Below are 19,854 nucleotides of genomic sequence, written 5' to 3'. Positions count from 1 at the left end.
TGGAAAGGCTGTTTGGAAATGTTTTCATGGTAATGTGAACATGTTGCCAAGAAATATGGTGCAATTGTGATTTCCCAAAACTAAGTGAGGAGTATCAATGAGTTTTGAACCCGTTTGCAAGGACATCTGAATTTTACCAAAAACCTTTGTGTATTGGTAGACAGATTGAAAACGAAGTATCCAGATTCAGAGAGTAGAAGGAAGAGGGCTCCAGTGTACCCTGTCACCCAGCCAGCCGTTGAAACAAAACGCTGGACACACTGAGCTTGGAAGAGGCCTTCAAAGTGCAGTAGCTCCCAAGTAACTACTAAGAGTTTTCAAAAATAATGAAGAATGTTTAATATACTTTTATTACAAATAGTAACAGTTTGTAGTGAGCAAGAAGTTTTGTTCCATAAGTGATTAAGCTAATTAAGGGTATTTCCTCTTCCCCTCCTCTTTTTATTTTGTAATGCGCATATTTAATATAGTTGTATAGATGTTCATTAGTACATATAATATTTAAAGAAATATACATGCATGGCGGGTACTTTCTTAAAGCTTTAACTCTTAGAGTTTGTACTAAAATTTTTGCAAACTTACCATTAAAAACTTTCAGCCAGGGCACCCTCAATAGATACATTATAGATGTGAAAATTTGAGAACTTGGTTTCCTTGTAAACTTGACTCTAAAATTGAGTCTTGTCTATGATATACTCATGTACTTCACTTAGTGGAAAATAAAGTTGCTACTGGAGTAAAAATAAGTGCGCAAGCCTGGCTGGTGTGGCTCAGTGATTGAGCGTTGACCTACGAACCAGGAGGTTGAGGTTTGATTCCCAGTCAGGGCACATGCCTGGGTTGCGGCCTCGATCCCCAGTAGGGGCATGCAGGAAGCAGCTGATCATAATTCTCTCTCATCATTGATGTTTCTATCTCCCTCTTTCTTCCTTTCTGAAATAAATAAAAATGTGTTAAAATATAAGTGCGCAAACTCTGAAAAGTAATGAATACTCTGTGTGTGTGTATTTGGTTTCTTTTGAAATGTATATGTTAAAGTTCCTTTAAACAAGCCACTTTAAACATGGAAGTTCCAGAAATCATGTGGTCAGTCCTTTGTTCCTGGACAGGTAAATAAATGCTTTAAGTCTAAGTCACGTAAACATAGATCATGTGGTTTCTCAGTCTTTTATCCACTAGCCACCTCGGTGCTGCTGTCCATGAACCAGCCCACGGCACTTTGGGCCTTTTTGGTAAACAGGATGGTCAGGGCTACAGTCCTCTGGGCAAGTCTCAGGTCAACTCTGCCTAGAAGCTCGGACTGCATCTCCTACAAAACCATTCACTAGAGGCACATTTGTCATCATTCCAGTGACAAGAGTCAGCTGACATTGGGCTGGAGACAAATAAACAGGCCTTTTCTGGAATCAGCAGCTGAACCCAGGCATGCACCTAGGACACCACTGCAAGCTATTGGACTTGCCAGACTTCTTTGTTCTTTCGATGTAAGTTCAGGATGTGCCTCTAGCATGTCCCTAACCCATCCACATAGATGGAGCACCCTGATCTCATCTTCCTTCATTCTTTTCTCACATCTGTTAAGCTAATCAAAGTCATCAAACTCACCTAGGAAGATCCAGTTGTAACACTCCTGCTAATTAAACAAAACCTCTGGTTTGCAGAGAAAATGCCTGAGGCACATGTACAGCAGTAGATGCATCTGGAGTGTGGCTGTCCCAGGAATGTGATCCTGTTTGGGCTCTTAGCCTCCCCAGCCCTCAGGGCATATATGAAACCCTGCATGTATCTTACTGGTTATGTTGAACTATTTTACAAGTACATTATAGACAATCTAACAGTGTTGTTTTGATTGTCTTTTCTCAAAGAACCTTTGAATTCCCTGAAAGTAGGAGACATAGCTGTAAAAAAACAGGATTTTAAAATACGAGTACAGGTCAAAGTGATTGCCTTCAACGTAAACACCTTGCTTGGTATCCAAATACATTTCTGACCATTTTGAGGATTGACCTCTGTGCCAAATTGGATCCATTAGGAAGGGGACCAGCGTTTGATGGTGGGTGTGATTTTGGAACACAGAGAAAGTCCGCCTTACAGGGTAGATTGATCATGCTCAGTCATACTGTTTTTTGGAAGGGGTTAAAAATAAAGTGTAAATACATACATACATATATCTCCTATCTAATAAAAGAGTGATATGCAAATTAACCATCTCTGCTACATCCACAAGCCATGCCCACCAGCCAATCAGGAGTGAGTATGCAAATTAACTCAACCAAAATCCAAGATGGCTGCAGCCACGGAGAGAGCAGGAGGCTTGGGTTTCCCCAGCAATGGAGGAAGCCAAGCTTTCCGCACACACTGGCCACCCCAGGCCTCTACTCAAGGCTACAAAGTTTCAATTATAGAAAATAAATAAATCCCAGATACCAGGGCCTCTGCTTGGGTCGCCGGGGGGGTGGGGGGGGGCGTGGCCAGCCTGCAAACCACCACAGGCCCCTTGCCCAGGCCGCCCCACGTCCCAAGGGAACCCCCACCCTGATCCGGACATCCTTCATGGCAAACCAGCCGGCCACCACCCGTGCAGCATGCCTCTATCCTATCTAACAAAAGAGTAATGTGCAAATTGACCATCACTCCAACACACAAGATGGCTGCCCCCATGTGGTCCAAGATGGCTGCCCCATGTGGACACCAGATGGCCAGAAGGGGAGGGCAGTTGGGAGGGACTAGGCCTGCAAGGGAGGGCAGTTGTGGGCGATCAGGCCAGCAGGGGAGGGCAGTTGGGGGCAATCAAGCCTGCAGGGGAGGGCAGTTAGGGGTGACCAGGCCAGCAGAGGAGGGAAGTTGGGGGCAACTGGGCCTGCAGGGAAGGGCAGTTGGAGGGGACCCAGGTCTGCAGGGGAGAGCAATTGGCGGGACCAGGCCTGCAGGGGAGGGCAGTTAGGGGCAAACAGGCTGGCAGGGGAGCAGTTAGGCATCAATCAGGCTGGCAGGCAGAAGTGGTTAGGGGCAATCAGGAAGGCAGGCAGGCAAGCAGTTGGGAGCCAGCAGTCCTGGATTGTGAGAGGGATGTCTGACTGCCCGTTTAGGCCCGATCCTACCAGGATCGGGCCTAAACGGGCAGTCAAACATCCCTTGAGGGGTCCCAGATTGGAGAGGGTGCAGGCTGGGCTGAGGGACAACCCCCCGCCATGCACGAATTTCGTGCACCGGGCCTCTAATATATATATAAAATTTATTTATTTTTATTTTTATTTATTTTTTCTTCAAGATTTCACATTTGACTCACAGATTTTTTTTTCTTTGGTTACATTGACCACAAAGGAATGTAGGATTTCTTGTCTGGGGTCCTTTGGGTGGCCCACCCAACAACATTTCCACGCCCCCCCCCCCCCCCCCCGCCTTTTCAACAACAACAAAAAAAGAATTGAGTTGAGGCAATGCAGTACAGTGTGAAGGGACACATTCTGACAGAGTGAAGTTCCAGGCTCTGGCCTTTCACTCATTGTTGACCCTTAGAAAAGTCATTTATACCCCTGGGCCCCAGCTTCCTCTTGAATTAAAGAGGAGAGAGGAACTTTGGACTAGATGGAGTTTTCCCTTATGGTCTGGTAATATACTCCTCTCTAAAATATTTTCTCTTTCTTTATGACCACATTTCTGTTAATATTGGATCAGAGTCCATCCCACCCCCACAACCTAGTAACAGCCCCAGAGCTGGTGTTTCTAGCAGGACTAGGTGCCCTCCAAAGTTCCTTTCTGCTCTACAGTGGATGCTTTGTTCCAAAAATAACTAACTATACTGATCAAGCCTCTAAATTCTCCCAGAAGGCTCAGCAAATACCCATTGTGTGAATTCCTTGGTATTGGGAGATGTGTTATTTATGACTGTTTTAACCCCAGAACCTAGGATTCTGTTTTGTACAATAGATGCTTGGTGTGGAATTAAATTGGGTATATACAGGTATTTGTTAGTAAACTTGAAATACAGTTTCTGATTTGGGGCGTCTGAAAAAGTTACATTTAGACATGAATTGAAGATCTGAACAAAGTCCAGACAAGAAAAAATATAAATAATAATGAATCAGTTGGTTAGAGCACTGTCCTGTTATACCAAGGTTGTGGGTTCGATCCCTGGTCAGGGCACATACAAGAAGCAATCAATGAATGCATAACATATTTTTTAAAACATGTTTTTATTGATTTTCAGAGAGAGATGAAGGGAGAGGGATAGAGAGATAGAAACACCAATGAGAAACATTATCAATTGGCTGCCTCTTGCATGCCCCCTTCTGGGAGATCAAGCCCTCAACCTGGGCATGTGCCCTGACTGGGAATTGAACCACCATCTCTGGTTCAGCCACCGAGTCACACTGGCCAGGCTCCATGTTTTCTTTCTCTTTCTCCCTGTCTTTCCTCTCTTTCTCTAAAATCAATCAATAATAATAAGGAATAAATTGCTAATGTTCCTTTGGACTCCTTATGTGACAAATACAGTGTAACCACATTACACATTGGCTCACTTATTTTTTTATAAAAACAGCGGTATGTATGATCCCTACCCCAATTACAACCCCTAAATTGATTAATTAACTTTTTAACCAGTAAAGAAGCTGAAGCTTGGAGAGAGGTCTGAGTTTGTGGATGTGGGGCCAGTTTTTGACCTGGGCAATCTGGCTCCAGAGCTGAAATCATTGCTACCAAACCCTCCTTCCTCTTACATGTAAGCATTCTCATGAGAAAATATTGAGCCACTGGTAAAAACAAAACACAGAATGAAACCTCAGTGATGTGCCATTTTACTGTTGCAATATTGATGAAAATAACTATACAAGTATATGCATATGTAGTATGTAATTAAGGTAATTATACACTAAATGTAGAGGAAATGGTACTCAAACATTATTGGTGGCAGTATAAGAATAGTCCATTTGAAAGGCAATCAAGAGCCTAGAAATTTAGAGGTTTTGATCCAAGAATCCCTTTCCTGGGAATTCCAAGGAAATCCTTTAAAAAGACAAAAGAAAACAAAGCTAAAAGTGTTCATAGCTCACGTTTATGACAATATAATTTGGAAATACCCTTAATATCCAACCATGAGGCACAAACTAATTGTGGCAAAAAAAAAAAAAAAAGATGACATTTTGATATTGATTAAATGAAAAAGGGAAAATAGAAAACCGAATCCCTGCTGCTGTTATACCTGAGCACAAATGTAAGTCAGCAGTGTCCCTGGGTAGACATCAGCAGGGCACATGGAAATGATGTGGGCCTGTAAGTGGCTTTTCGTTTGTTTGGAAATAATCTGTAAGGCTTTGCAAACATATTTAACTGGAGCTTATGTTGGAACATTGGGGCCATTTTTATCTCAATTTGCAATTTAAAAGAATTCCTGAAGTGAAAATTAAAAATGCACACAGTGCGGAAATGTTTGAATAAATACCTGCTCCCTCCCCCACCAAATAAAAAGGTCACTAGATAGTTTTGGGTGTGTGCTTCTCAGATTTTTCCAGTGCACATTTACAGTTGGCTTGGAGGCTTGTTCTGTTCTGTACAGACTGAAATACTGCTCATCTCTGAATGCCGTTTCATCTCAAGAACCTTTTTTTCATGTCGTGACATAGAGAATTCCTTCCTTCTTGGCTTTGGCAATTATATTAAATTCAGTAAGTGTGCTTAAGTGTAATTCAGATAAGATGAAAATGATGAAGTTGGCCACTCAAGTGACGCTTCTTAAAGGTAACATTCAGAGCTCAGATCACAAATGGTTCTCTGAGAGCTGAAGTGGTTGCTGTGAAGCATTTCAGGGCTGAGGCCTTCAGGAGAGTGTCGTATTTATACCCGCAGGAAAATTTAGAAGGTGCTGAGGCTCCTTGAAAGGTTACGAGGTAGGGTGAGGTATAATTCAAAGGTGTTAATAACCGGACCCAGTGTTGTTCTTGGCCAGAAAGTGAGACTGCTCTGTTGCCTCTGTCCCCTGGAGAGTCAGCCCTGGGTTGAACTCCACCCTACTTCTTTCCTGCTGGTAAACTGGAGCAAATGACCATTTTCAAAGCAGCTAAAGCCTCAGTTTCTCAGCTTCTCTACTAAGTGAGAATGAAAGTATCTACTCACAGGGTTGTGTGAATTAAAGAGAAAATGTATATAAAATGCTTGGCAAAATACATGCTAACTACTAACATTCACAATTTCCTTAATTTTGAGATAACTTTGATTATAACAGCACCATCAATTTAAAAAATATATATATTATTGATTTCAGGGAGGAAGAGAGAGACAGAAACATTAGCGAGAGAATCATTGTTTGGCTGCCTTCTGCACGCCCCCCAGTTGGGGATCGAGCCTGCAACCTGGGCATGTGCCCCGACTGGGAATCAAACCATGACCTCCTGGTTCATAGGTCCATACTCAACCATTGAGCCACACTGGCTGGGCTGCACCATCAATTTAATATCATCTTTAAGAAAATAGAAAAAAGAAACACCACATAGTAATGAGCACATATTGTATCAGTGCATTAAATACCTATCAATTAAAAAAAATGTCAATGCAAGAAAAAATTACATTCTCCAATGTGGGGAGGAAGAAATATTCTTCAACCCTTCTGGAGTCTTCCTTGCTGGTCTAATAATTAAATAGAGGACAGATTAACAAGAGAAAATGAACAAATTTAATTACATATGTATGTATGGGAAACCCACACACATGAGAGAGTTAGAGACCCCACGTTCACAAGAGGTTCAAAACAGGGAAAATGCGATTGTGGCATTCTGAGCTAAGGATGAGGTGGGGCACTTTGGAGTTTTAGGGAGGAGGAAGAGGAGCAGATGGTCAGCAATTACTTGTTGGCCCTGCCCTCTATATAGTTCTAAAACATTATCTCTGGTGATAATTCTTATTATGGGCGAGTCCCTTAATTGAAATTCTTTAAAAGAGAGGTAAACATTTTCAGGAGCTGGTGGCATCTCCATTGCCTTCAGCACAAAATTACATTCCAAAGTAGTACATCTTGGGGATGCCTGTTCTGAGCTCCTCCTAGATTTGTGGAAATACAGTCTGATTAGTATTTTGTCTTGAGCAGGACTTCATATCATCCTCCACTCTCCTGACACGGTCCAGGCAGCACTCAGCCTCCCCTGTCCCTGCCCATGGCCCCTCTGCTGAGTTAATAGCAAAGTGCTTTGTCACTCAAGAGTTAGGGAATCTTTAGCTGAATCCAACCGCTTTTGTGCACAGATGTGGAGACCAAAGTGCAAAAAGGTAAGATCAATCATGAAGACAGGATGAGAGCCACCCAGTAGGAGGCCGCTCACTTTGGGTTTCTTTATGGATATCCTGAAAGGCCCAACACAGAGCGCTTTGAATCCTTGGTTCAGTCCCTGACACACTATAATTTGAAGCATTTAAGTACTGTGCTTTAGTTTCCTTATCTGGAAAAGACTATGAGCCAGAAGGCACATTTAGCAAAAAGCATCCAAGATACTTCCCTACATTTTGGGGAAAGAAGGGAGTATTTTTTTAAGTCCTTACCCATTGAATAAGCCTGGGCTGGGACCAGGGAGCAATGTGAGTAGAGGGAGGAGGGTAAGAAGCCTAAGACTAGACCCCCATTACGAGGAGCTCATCAAGCACATGCATGAGTTTGTAATAAATACAGTACTGTAAATGTATTTTCCTTATGCTTTTAATAACCTTTTCTCTAGCTTACTTTATTATAAGGATATAGTAGATAATACATATACCATACAAAATGAGTGTTAATTGACTGCTTATCCTACCTGCGAGGCTTCCAGTCAATAGTGGGCTATTAGTAGTTTATGGGGAGTCAAAAGTTATACAGGGATTTTCAATTATGCGGCCCTAACCCCTGCATTGTTCAACGGTCAACTGCACTCACTTCTGGTTTTTCACACTCTGGTTTGCTGGGTGGCTTCCAATAGTAAAGGATGTTGGATTTCAAAGAAGGGGCAATCATTGTGGTCAGGAAAGGGACCACAGACAAGAGGTTGAGCTGGATTTTAACATGTTGAAGGAAGTCAGGCAAAAAGAGCACTTCTCTTTCTTGATAATGGTTAGCCTTATATTTTGTTATATAAAATGAGAATATTCCCTCTGATAATCACTTTATAGCAAGCCAGTATCTAAACACATGATATGACCTGGAATTTCAAGAACTTCCTACAAAAATAAAAGGGAGTATAGATTTTGAATTTAGAATTTCTGGGACCTGGAAGCATTTAGGAGGCTAGAGTACTTAAAATTGGGTTGTTCAGAAAAACCAGGTGCGACAGAAGCAGACGTCTCTGCTAAAGAATTGTTCCTCACTTGTGGCCTTGCCAACCATGTCACCTCTGGGCCCTCGTGTCCTCATCTTTAAATTTAAGAGTGGACAGCATGAACTTGAACAGTACCTTTCCTAGGTAAAATATTGTTTCCATCAAATTATGGTGCTCTATTTTGTATTATAAACTTCCTAATATTAGATTACAATTTCATTTAAAAAAGAGAGAGAGAAAAAAGTCTATTACTCTTCAGTCTGTAATTTTAAAGTAAACAATGAGATCTTTATAGTCATTTTTGGTCTGCAGTAGTAATGAGGTTGAAGATTCCTTTAAAAAAACAACAACTATCTGCCGAAACCGGTTTGGCTCAATGGATAGAGCGTCGGCCTGCGGACTCAAGGGTCCCAGGTTCGATTCCGGTCAGGGGCATGTACCTTGGTTGCGGGCACATCCCCGGTGGGGGGTGTGCAGGAGGCGACTGGTCGATGTTTCTCTCTCATCGATGTTTCTAGCTCTCTATCCCTCTCTCTTCCTCTCTGTGGAAAACCAATAAAATATATTTTAAAAAAAACAAACCAAAAAACAACTATCTGTTTGTGTGTGTGTGTGCACAAATAGATGAATTTCTGTTCAAGCCTATCAAACTTCAGGAGGAAACTTACTGGTCTTTGAGAGACAACCAGACAGATGATTATTGTTTAGCTACAAATTTTTATGACACTAAACTCAAAAAGCACCCCCCCCTTTTTTCAGACAACCTGGTATCATACCTCCCTATACTCTCCTAATATATTTTATTAATATATTTATCTTAAATTAATTTAAAAATCCTCTTCTAGCCCTAGTCAGTTTGGCTCAGTGGATAGGGCATCGGCCTGTGGACCGAAGTGTCCTGGGTTCTATTCTGGTCAAGGGCACATACCTTGGTTACAGGCTCCATCCCTGGCCCTGGTCAGGGCGCGTGTGGAAGGCAACCAGTCGAGGTGTCTCTCTCCACATCAATGTTTTTCTCTCTGGCTCTCCTCCTCCCTTCCACTCTATCAGTGGAAAAATATCCTCAGGTAAGGATTAACAACAACAAAATAATAAAGCCTCTTCTAAGTAACTTTGATTGTCTACCTATACTTACCAACTATGAAGGTGTCTAGCAAAGTTGTAAGCCAGCTGCATCTTTTTAAAAGCATAACTAGAGGATTAAGAAAAAGAAAAGTCCTCGAGGTTAAAACTGTGTCTCTGATGGAGTCAAGGGAAAATTCAGGGGCACTAAGAACATTCGCACTGCTGTGCTACTATCCCCGCTATCCATTCCCAGAATTTTTTATCATCCTAAACAGAAACTCATTACACTCATTAAACCCATTAAACGATAACGTCTCCTTCTCCAGCTCCTGGTAACCTCGATTACACTATCTGTTTCTATGAATTTGACTGCTCTAGGTACTCAGGGGGTGAGTACCTAGAATCGCACAGTATTTGTGTTTTTGTGACTGGCTTATTTCACTTGGCATAATGCCTTCAGTTATTCATGTTGTAGCATGAATCAGGATTTTATTCCTTTTTAAGGATGAATCATATGTGTACACCACACTTAATTCTGATATTTCAGTACAATTATGGCATTCTTTGACTTTCAAGGGAGTGCATAAAACTTGTATGGATAAATCCATATGTATTTCTAGCACTGAATGTTATTTTAAATAGAAGTTGGATGAAGGATACTGAGAAAGCACTGGTACTAATGATAGTGGGATTAGTGTGACTTTTTTTTCTTTTTTTTTCTCTGGAAACCACAAATATTAAGTTTCAAGGAGATATAACCATTGAATCCTGTTTGAATTGAGCTGCTCTAGCCCTGCATTTCCTCATTTCCACCTGTGCCTTAGTACTGAGCCAGGGCCAGTGTCTTCTTCAAGCCCTGCTCCTCCAGCCTCAGGCCCCTCTCTGATGACACAGACAACTGGAGGGGAAAAGAGAGGTCCTGGGAAGCAGAGGCCTCCCAAGTTCACTCGAATGCATGTGTCTGGTCCTGCTGGTGCCTCCACACCAATGAGTTATCTCTAAGTTCTTGGGAAAATGAGTAACTCAAACCGGTTATTGGGTCTTCTTTCACCCTTTCAAGCGATCATCGGGTATTTAAAGAATGAAGAAAGAGCCTTGGTCTTTAGTCTCAAACATTCAAAGTCTGTGTGTGTGTGTGTGTGTGTGTGTGTGTGTGTGTGTGTGTGTGTGTGTGTAAGGGGTGGACAAGGAAAAGGCATTCAGAGGATAAGCAACAAATGAAGTCTAGTCTATGTGGTTTCTGTGTCCTTACTTGTTTACCTTGCACTTACAAAGGGATTTCCAGAATAGTGTCTTGGTCCTTCCCACTTTCCTCTTTCTGGGGATGTCTGCGCATTTTCATTATTTCTGAACAATGTTTCACTTTATGAACGAGGAGGCTTCCTAGGGGAGGACATAGTCCTGGAGGCAGGCAACCACTGCACTTGCCTCTGCACAGAACTTTTTTTACAGCCTCCCAGGCTGTTTCTCAGATGAGCTCTTATTATAGGTGAGCATTTTAATCATTTTTTAAATTTATTTATAGAAGCGATTTATTTGAATAACTATTACAACATGAAAAAACTACATAAGATCTTAATTTCCACTCATACAGTGGTAAATTTTACATAATGCATAATAAAAACTTTTAAAATCCAGAATGCACAAAGTACTGCACAATTTGGTCACTAAGTCATTAGTTGATAAGCAAACCTTACAGAATAGCTTCATGTCAGCCAAGGCCACAAACACCGTGTACAACACTTTTGAACTGACAGATGTCAACATGTTAAAAATACAGCTTCAGCATTGGGGATGCTTATCACTCTTCTGATTTCTTTTCTGAAATCTTGCCCTTGTCTCCACAGTGCTTAGAAATATATTCACTGTTGTGGTTCATGGTATTGAGAAACAGACTTAGTGCTACAATACAATGGGAAAGGAGGTCTTTGGGTTATGGAACATGAGTGGCAAACATTATCTGTAATTATCTTACTCATCTTCCTCTTGTTTTTAAAATTGCTTTTGCTGCACATCACAATCTCATTTCCCTTTCAGACTTCCTTTACTTCAAGCTTCCACTTTCTAAGCAAGCACAGAAAGTAGTGAATGCATTTCTCTCCTATTTCCTACCCCGTTTAAGAAGATTTGGGTCAATTGTAATTGAGGAAGTCTTCTTGGGTCCTTTCTTTTCCTCTGGATGGACTTACAGCCTTCCACTCTGGTGTATTTTTGTTGTTGTTTATTGACTTTAGAGAAGAGAGAGGAAGAGAGAGAGGAGGGCAGAGAAAGAGATATCAAATTGTTGTTCTACTTATTTATGTATTCATTGGTTGCTTCTTTTTTGTGCCCTGACCAGGGATTGAACCCGAGACCTTGGTGTATCTGGGTGATGCTCTAACCAACTGAGCTACTTGGCCAGGGCAACTGGGGTATATTTTGTATTTCATCTTTCCTGCCAAGTCTGTAGGCAGAAATAGTAGGTTTCAGGTTCTTTCCCAGGCTGTCAGCTACTTATGTCTCTGGTTGTTCCTCCAGGGGAGAAAAACCACCAGAACAGAAAGAAATGAGTACTATTTCCAGCAATGAATGAAATACGAAAGTTAATTACTCAACATTTTGTCCCAAAGTAGTGTAATAAGTAAATGAAAAAAAAGTTATCTGGACGTTTTCATGCCATTAATTCAGACATGGAGAACCACTTCCCTCTCCCCCTTTTCTTTCTTGTGCATGTGACCACACAGGTGAAACCTAGTTTAACTTAATTTCATCTAACTTAAAATTAGGTACAGGGTATTAAGAAACATAAAATTAATTTTAATATTTAACCCAGTATATTCAAATTTCTAGCATTTTCCTATGTAAGCAGTATAAAAATTATTAGTGCAGTATTAAATTGACCTTTAAAGTGTACAATGCATGTTCTCTAATACAGCAGTAATGTCTAACACAATGCAGCCATCAAGAAAAATGGAGTCCCATCAAAAAAATTAAATATAAAGACATTTTTACTGCTTCAATTTTAAAAATTTAAAAAGGTAAAAATGGTCACCTCTAGGGCTATGCTGTTCAGTCCTGAAGCCACTAGTCACATGTGGCTATTGAACACTTGAAACATAGCTAGCCTGACTCGGGAAATGGATTCTAGGTTGAAATAGTTTACCCTCCGAATTTTAAGCTCAATTTTGAACTCTTTGGCATTCCAAAGAGGACAGATGTTAAATTTTATTCTATTTTATTAAGCTATTTAAATATAGTTTTCAATGTTGCTGTTAAGAAGCCTAATTCCATTTAAAGTTTTTGTTCCTTTGGATTTATTAGCATCATCTCTTGGAAGCTTGTAATATCTTTTTTTTCTGGGTGTTCTGGAATATCGCCAGATATTTTCTTGGTTAAGACTGTTTTTAATCAATTGTGGGATGGACACCAGTAGGGCTCTTTCAATCTCATAAAACCTGTGTTCTTCATTTCCATTAATTCTTTCTTTAATGAATTTTTCCCCCTTTGTTTGCTTCTTTCCCTGTTATTTGAATATTAGATCTCCTGTATTAATCCTATAATTTTCCATTTATTTGCCTTTTTGCTCTTCTTTCTTGGAGCTTTAGCAACTTTAATTTCTAATTCTTCAATAGGGTGTTTTCATTTCAGTTATCATATTTCAGATCTCTAAAAACTCATTTTTTTTCTCTATTCCTTTTTCATAGTCTTTTGTTCTATTTTCATGGCTGTAATAGTTTCTCTTATGTCTCTGAAGATAATGTAGGATTTGGTTGTTGAAACTTTTCAACTCTTTGCTTGATCCTAATTTCTCCATGTAATAGGATATTTAATGGGTTCAAATTCCTCCCATTGTAGTATATATGCTCCTTTACAATATGACTTAGCTTCTCTTCCTATCTAGTACCTTGTTTCCTTTTGAATTGTGACTGGTCTAGGGGCTTTCTCTAATAGAATATGACAGGGGAGTAGTGCACTTTCTAGACCTTAGGCCTTACGAGGCTTTGGAGCTGCTGTTTCTTTACTTGGAATGCTGCCCGGAGGCTGTCTTGTAAAGGAGCTGGTCTGGTCTACTGGAGGCTGAGGGGCATCCTAGCTGACATCCAGTACCAGGTGTAGGCGAGCCAATTGAACCCTCCAATCTAGACAGTCCTCCATCTGCATGCACCTGCCTAGGTGAGCCCAAGTGAAACCAGAAGTACTGCCCAACCAACTCTAAAAGTAGTGAGAAATAGCCCTGGCTGGTGTGGTTCAGTCGGTTGAGCATCATCCCATGCACCAAAAGGTTGCCTGTTCGATTCCTGGTCAGGGCACATGCCGGAGTAGCGAGGTTGCAATTGGAATGCATATGTACTGAGAAATAAGTTAAGTCATTAAGGACTGTGGTTGATTGCATAGAAATAGTGAACTGATACCCTCCCTACTTTTATGTGTGTGTATTTTTCTGTCTGTTTCCATCTCTTTTGGGTCATGAGCTATTCTTGGATATCTGGCAGTTCTCTGTTTTCTGAGGCATAAGCCTGGAAAGGATAGGCCTGCCTGCCAATATTCTGGAACAAGTAAGTTTGACTTAATTCCCCGGTTTTCAGGTCTGTACTCCTGCTCTCAGCTGTGCCTTGTGCCCTCCAGGTTGGAGGTCCTCTGTTTTACATTTTTCCAGTCTTCTGCTGGGGCCAGGAAGGGTATTTAATTGGCTTTGATGAATAGGGGAGGGACCTGGGAGTTTTAACTGCTGATTAAATAGAATTTTTGACCAGACATTAGTTTTTAACTCTACTTTCCCGCTGCTTCCAGAGGAATTGTGCTGCCAACTTCAGAGGCTTTGGAGGAGGGCGGTGATTGCTGTTGGGGAGGAGGGGGTGGAAGCTATAATTTGGGTTTGTACTTTTGTGCTGTAAATTGTAAAGCTTTCCCTGCTTTAGGATTTGGCTTTATGAGGTCGCCAAGCCAGTGACTATTCACCCTTCTAGCTTCCAAAATTTTGATGTGATTTCCTTGATTATATTATTTATGTTTGAGGGGCTTGGGCTTTTTTTTTTTTTAAAAAAAAATCACTTATCATTTCATCTTGAAACAGATCACACTCTCTAAATAGGCTACTCCTTGCTGCAAGTGTAGAGAACCAGAAACAACTCTTCTCTGGCATTCAAAGGGAGAGAGGATAAATGTTTAATTTTTAGCAGAGGAACATGGAAAGAGACTTTATTCATTCAGCAATTATCTGTGCCACATTCTGTGCCTGGCTCTGGGATGTGAGGGTCTGAAGAAGGGACATGGTTTGGGCCATCCTCTCCCTTCATCACACCATCTAGCTTTGGCTGTAACACCTTATTTCATGTAGAAAGCGCCCTTTTTGTGCTGGTTACAGAAGACCCCCCTATTGCCAATTTGTCCTTGGCCGGAGCCCAAGAAAACTCTGGAATGAATTTGGGGAGATAATGGCCTAAACTGTGAAGCCTGGTATTTTTAACCATGGTGCTAAGTTATGAGGAACCCAAGAGCTTTTCCTGGCCAGTCTGGAGGGACCGGCATGGGGTGTCAGTTTTATTTCAATGGGAGACCTCAGAAATGCCAGGCAGTTCACCACAGGGAGTCACAAAGGGCAGCACACACTATCCTCCTGGCATGGCAGCCCAGTGGATGGGAACAGAGACCAAGTACCCCCAGACAAGGTGAGGCCACGGAGGCCCAGAGGGTGGAAAGAACACCACCCTGAATGGCAAGGGATTGTTTTGGTGTCTTAGCTGCTTCCTGCTCTTCCCCTTGACCTGTTTTGGGTGGCATTCGGGCACCCTTACTTGAGTCAGGATCCTCTGAGGTATTTGTGTGGCTTTGGCATCAAGCACAGTAGTGGGTATTTTGCTCCAGTCACAGCAGCCTCTGGGCCACAGAACAATAGTCCTTGGAGAGTCAGTGAAATTGAGCCCTGGAACAGTGTTCAGTGGGACTAAAGGCCAACTGACCTAACTTAGACCACACTTCCTGCTGCATCAGGGCAATGGGTCGTGGACCCTGATAGAGCCATCCAACTTTGTCTATGCATACCCATGCATACACATAGATGTGTGTGTATACGCGTGTGTGCATGCCTATGTACTTTTTAAAGAAATAATACTTCTACTACTTTAAAAAAATGGTAATTAGCCAATAGGTGGAGAAAATTCTTCTTCTCTCTGATACCTTTGTTTGGACTTAAACCAGAATAACTTCGATGGAAATTGTTGAGAAGAGTTTATTATTTTGAATTCTACCCCTTTCCTTAAAGTTGGCAGTATATCTGCCAGCTTTAACTTTCATGAAGGTTAAAGCTAACCCATGCAGAGCCCTTCCTATCTTGCTTCTTGTCTAGGAGCTCAGGCATAATGAGAGGCTGAACAGGAAAATCCTGATTGATTGTTCTTAGAGGTATGCACATATGTAGTCCTATAAATATGTTAAATTCCTCACTTCAGGTTCTGAATATGTTATGTCATACTAACATATAACAAAATATATATTATTCCCTTCTGCCTCCCTCTTCCTGCTTTGCCTTCTTTTTATTATTAAAAAAGGAATTATGAAAAATATAGCCTGAGCCACACGTAGCTCATTTCTTTAAACATTTCTTTCATCTTCTTCTCTGTATAGTGATATTTCTTTAAATTAACTTAAACTAGTAAGTGTGTGATTGTGATGAATATCATCTTTTAGAATTGGTTCATTTTAAAATATAGAGACATGTACTAGTCATATAGTAGATTTTAATTTTGAAAACCTCTATAGCTTTCATTTTTTTACATTGTAAGGTCTTCTAATGTTTCTTACCTATTCCAAGCTGAAATCTAGATTTGATAATCAGGGGTTTTTGAACGTCTCTTACACATATCTCATATGTTTATCTCTGTGAAAACAATCCTGTACTGACTTGTACTGTTTTCCTCCACTTTGTTTTTTCTGTCTGATCCTCACCATTTTGAGCTGTTGAAGACGGGAGGTGGTGAAATAAAATTAGAAAGAGGCCTTTCGCTTGGAGCAGCAATTCAAAACATCCCCATGCCCAGTTATATGATGCAAAATATACAACCCTTTTCTTTCTACACCCATCTTTCCCATTGCTCTGTGCCCCTAATATGGTTTATGAATCTTGATGGGAAAGACAGTATTTACATTATTAAGACTGATGCTCACCCTAGCCAGTGTGGCTTAGTGGATAGAGCATTGGTCTGCAGATTGAAGGGTCCTGGGTTCATTTCTGGTCAAGGGCATGTACCTAGGTTGCAGGCTCTATCCCTGATCCTGGTTGGGGCACGTTTGGGAGGCAACCAATCGATGTGTCTCTCTCACATCAGTGTTTCTTTCTCTCTGTCTCTCCGCCTCCCTCCCACTCTCTCTAAAACAAAACAAAACAAAACAAAACACAATGGAAAAATATTCTTGGGTGAGGGTTAACAACAACAACAAAAAGACTGATGTTCTTCAGAGCTAAGCCACGGAGTATAATGTGCTTGTTGTATGCATATAATACATATAATAAATCTTAGTTAACCTCATAATCATAACTAGAATTTACTAATATAGAAAGTAACACCTTAGCCATTCAAACCATGAAATTTTAAATCAGGAAAAGACTAGATTTCTTTGGAGTCAATAGTTATCTCCCCAACCCCCTTCATTTGCTTTGTTTCCAATGTAATTATTACAAATTCACCCCCAAACTCTGCCAGCTGTTTAAATCAGTGCTCAATGTTTATCTCCATCAGTTTCATCTTCTTGGAGATACTGCTCCCAGGGCCTTCTGATCTGCTCCAGCCTGCTTGTCTGATGGCCTGCTACACAGCCTTTACTACCATCCTGGGATTTTCTTTTCTTCTTATGGTAGATGCCCTTTCTGATTCTAATATTTTTCCCCTTTCTTGATTTATACTTTAGTTTTGATGGAGCTCATCCTCCAGGATCTTACTGAGAAAGGGTACATAAAGTGAAATATTTTGAGACCTTGCCTGTCTTAAAATGTTTTTATTTAACCCTTAATTTATTTAGTCGTTATATGGTTCTAAGAATTCTTATCTGGCATTCAATTGCCTTCAGCACTTTGACGGCATTGCTCCATTATCTGGCTTCTGTGGTTGATTTTTATGAAACATGAAGACATTTTCTGCTTCAAATCCTTTTTATGTGGTTTATTTCCCCCCGACCCCCTCTGGAAACCTAATTGAGCCACACCAGCCCGGGTCTTTTCTCATCTATCTGAGAATATTATTAGTTTTCTTTTTCCTATGCACGGTCTCTTTCCTTTGAACATTTTTGGGGGATTCCTAATGTAAGCAACATATTTAAGTCTAGACCTTGTTGGATTCCCTAGTAAATAGATTTCTGTATTGGCTTGACTGCCTAAGTTCTAGGGGCTGATAGCTGAAAATAGGGAATGAGATTTCAATAGTCATTGTCTTTGTCCTTGGGTTCAGTTAGTTCCACTGTTTCCTGATTGGGAACCCTGCTTACCTTTATGCCTGCTGTGCCCCAGCCTGGAGAACCTCTGCAGAAGCTAAATGTTGGCTCTCTGTCAGGTTTTGTGGCACACACCGAGTTGTTTTGTAATCAGCTGCCAGTCAATACTCTTAAAACACACACACACACACACACACACACACACACACACACACACACACACACACAACACTCCCAATCCCCACTGGTATCTGCGCCAACATTTCCCTGAACCCTTTGAAGATCCTGTAGCATAAACAGAGCTGGTTCTTTCTTTCCTTGCTGTTAAGCCTGAGATTCTCGGGTCTGTTTAATCAGTTGCCTTTCATCCATCTGCTTCTCAGATTTTACTTGCTGCATCTTCTCTCACTTTTCCGAAGTCATTTTGTCTGTCCTCCCACTCCAGTGAGTACTCAACTACACCCTAATGCTGCCTGATCGGAGCTGGCCACTTTATATTAGAACACTTCTAGTGACCATAGTTACCTCAGGTGCATTTGATACTTTTCCTTCTCGTCCCCTTCCTGGATTAACTTTCCTTGTTACTAGCATTATAAAAAAGCAGAGTTTACTTTCAGTATTTATTTATAGAACTTAGTATTCTTGTGCTGCTTGGTTTTAATTTCAAAAAGCCACGAATTAAGAACCATTGCCTTTAGGTACTGGTTTCCCTTCTCTTCTTTGTTTGGTGAAATTATTTTCTTCCGGCCCTAACCGGTTTGGGTCAGTGGATAGACCATCGGCCTGTGGACTGAAGGGTCCCAGGTTTGATTCCGGTCAAGGGCATGTACCTTGGTTGCGGGCACATCCCCAGTAGGGAGTGTGCAGGAGGTAGCTGATCGATGTTTCTCTCTCATCGATGTTTCTAACTCTCTATCCCTCTCCCTCTCTTTCTCCCTTCCTCTCTGTAAAAAAATCAATAAAATATATTTAAAAAAATTATTTTCTTCCTCCATTTCTTCTTAGGGGTACTGTTTTTCTACTTAAAGAAATACTCATGGCAGGATTCACAAGGAGGTCTTCTCTTTCAGGAGAGGCATGGGTGTTCTGGTGAAGGGTTTTCTCCAGGACACTCACTAAGATAGTTGCCAAGTCCTGAAGTAGACTGTTGGTGAGGAAGACTTGGTGTGTGTATTTTTCTTACTCTTTCAGAATTTATGAGCTTTTGTATTTAGAGTGGTTCTTATTCTTCAGTCATTGGCCTCATCCCATATTCTTCAAGGGATCTATGTCCTTTTATGAAATCAATGTGAGAGAGAAACATCAATCGGTTGCCTCTAGCACACACCCTGACCAGGGATTGAGCCCTCAATCTGGGCATGTGCCCTGACTGGGAATCGAACCAGTGACCTTTCAGTGCACAGGGTGACACTTAACCAACTGAGCCACACCAGCCAGGGCCAGTTATCGTACTTATAATTCCAGACTTCTATTGGTTCTTTTTTTTATAATTTCTATCTTTTTATTGAAATTCTCAATTTGGTTAAATATTATTCTCATACTTTCTTTTAGTTTTTTGTTTTTTTTTAATTCTCTGAACATATTTATAATAACCAACTTAAAGTCTTTCATCTGTCCAACCTCTGGGCTTCCTAAGGGACAGGTTTTATTACTGCTTTTTTCTTGTGTGGCCAGAGTTTATGTTTCTTTCTTTTTTTTTAAATATATTTTTATTGATTTCAGAGAGGAAGGGAGAGGGAAAGATAGAAACATCAATAATGAGAGAGAATCATTGACTGACTGCCTCCTGCACTCTCCCTACTGGGGATTGAGCTCGCAACCCCGGGCATGTGCCCTTGACTGAATCGAACCTGGGACCCTTCAGTCTGCAGGCCGACACTCTATCCACTGAGCCAAACCAGCTAGGGCTCATGTTTCTTCCTGTGCCTTGTAATTTTTGTTGTTGAAAGTAGACATTTTATAATGTGTCAGCTCTGGAAATCAGACCTCTACCCCTATTCTACCCGGAGTTTGGTGTTGTTGCTGTTTGTTTGTTTAGTGACTCTCCTGGGTTAATTTTCTAAACTCTATATTCTTTGTTGTGTGAGGCCACTTAGTCTCTGTTCAGTTA

At 41.0% G+C, this 19,854-nt stretch overlaps 1 protein-coding gene across 5 annotated transcripts in view; it reads left to right on the top strand.

Annotated features, from left to right (window-relative positions):
• GCNT1 (glucosaminyl (N-acetyl) transferase 1) overlaps window positions 1–19,854 on the top strand; it is a 76,263-nt gene that overhangs the window by 13,352 nt on the left and 43,057 nt on the right. The window contains exon 3 of one of the 5 annotated variants that reach the window (XR_013814514.1): window positions 1,352–17,975. The exons of the other annotated variants lie outside the window; for them this stretch is intronic. The gene's annotated coding sequence lies outside the window, so the exon portion shown is untranslated. Of the gene's footprint in view, window positions 1–1,351; window positions 17,976–19,854 lie in introns of those variants that run through there. 5 annotated transcript variants of the gene reach the window in all.

This window comes from Cnephaeus nilssonii (assembly GCF_951640355.1).
Source record: "Cnephaeus nilssonii genome assembly, chromosome: 14".
Lineage (NCBI taxonomy): Eukaryota > Metazoa > Chordata > Mammalia > Chiroptera > Vespertilionidae > Cnephaeus > Cnephaeus nilssonii.
This window is presented reverse-complemented; position numbering and strand designations above follow the sequence as displayed.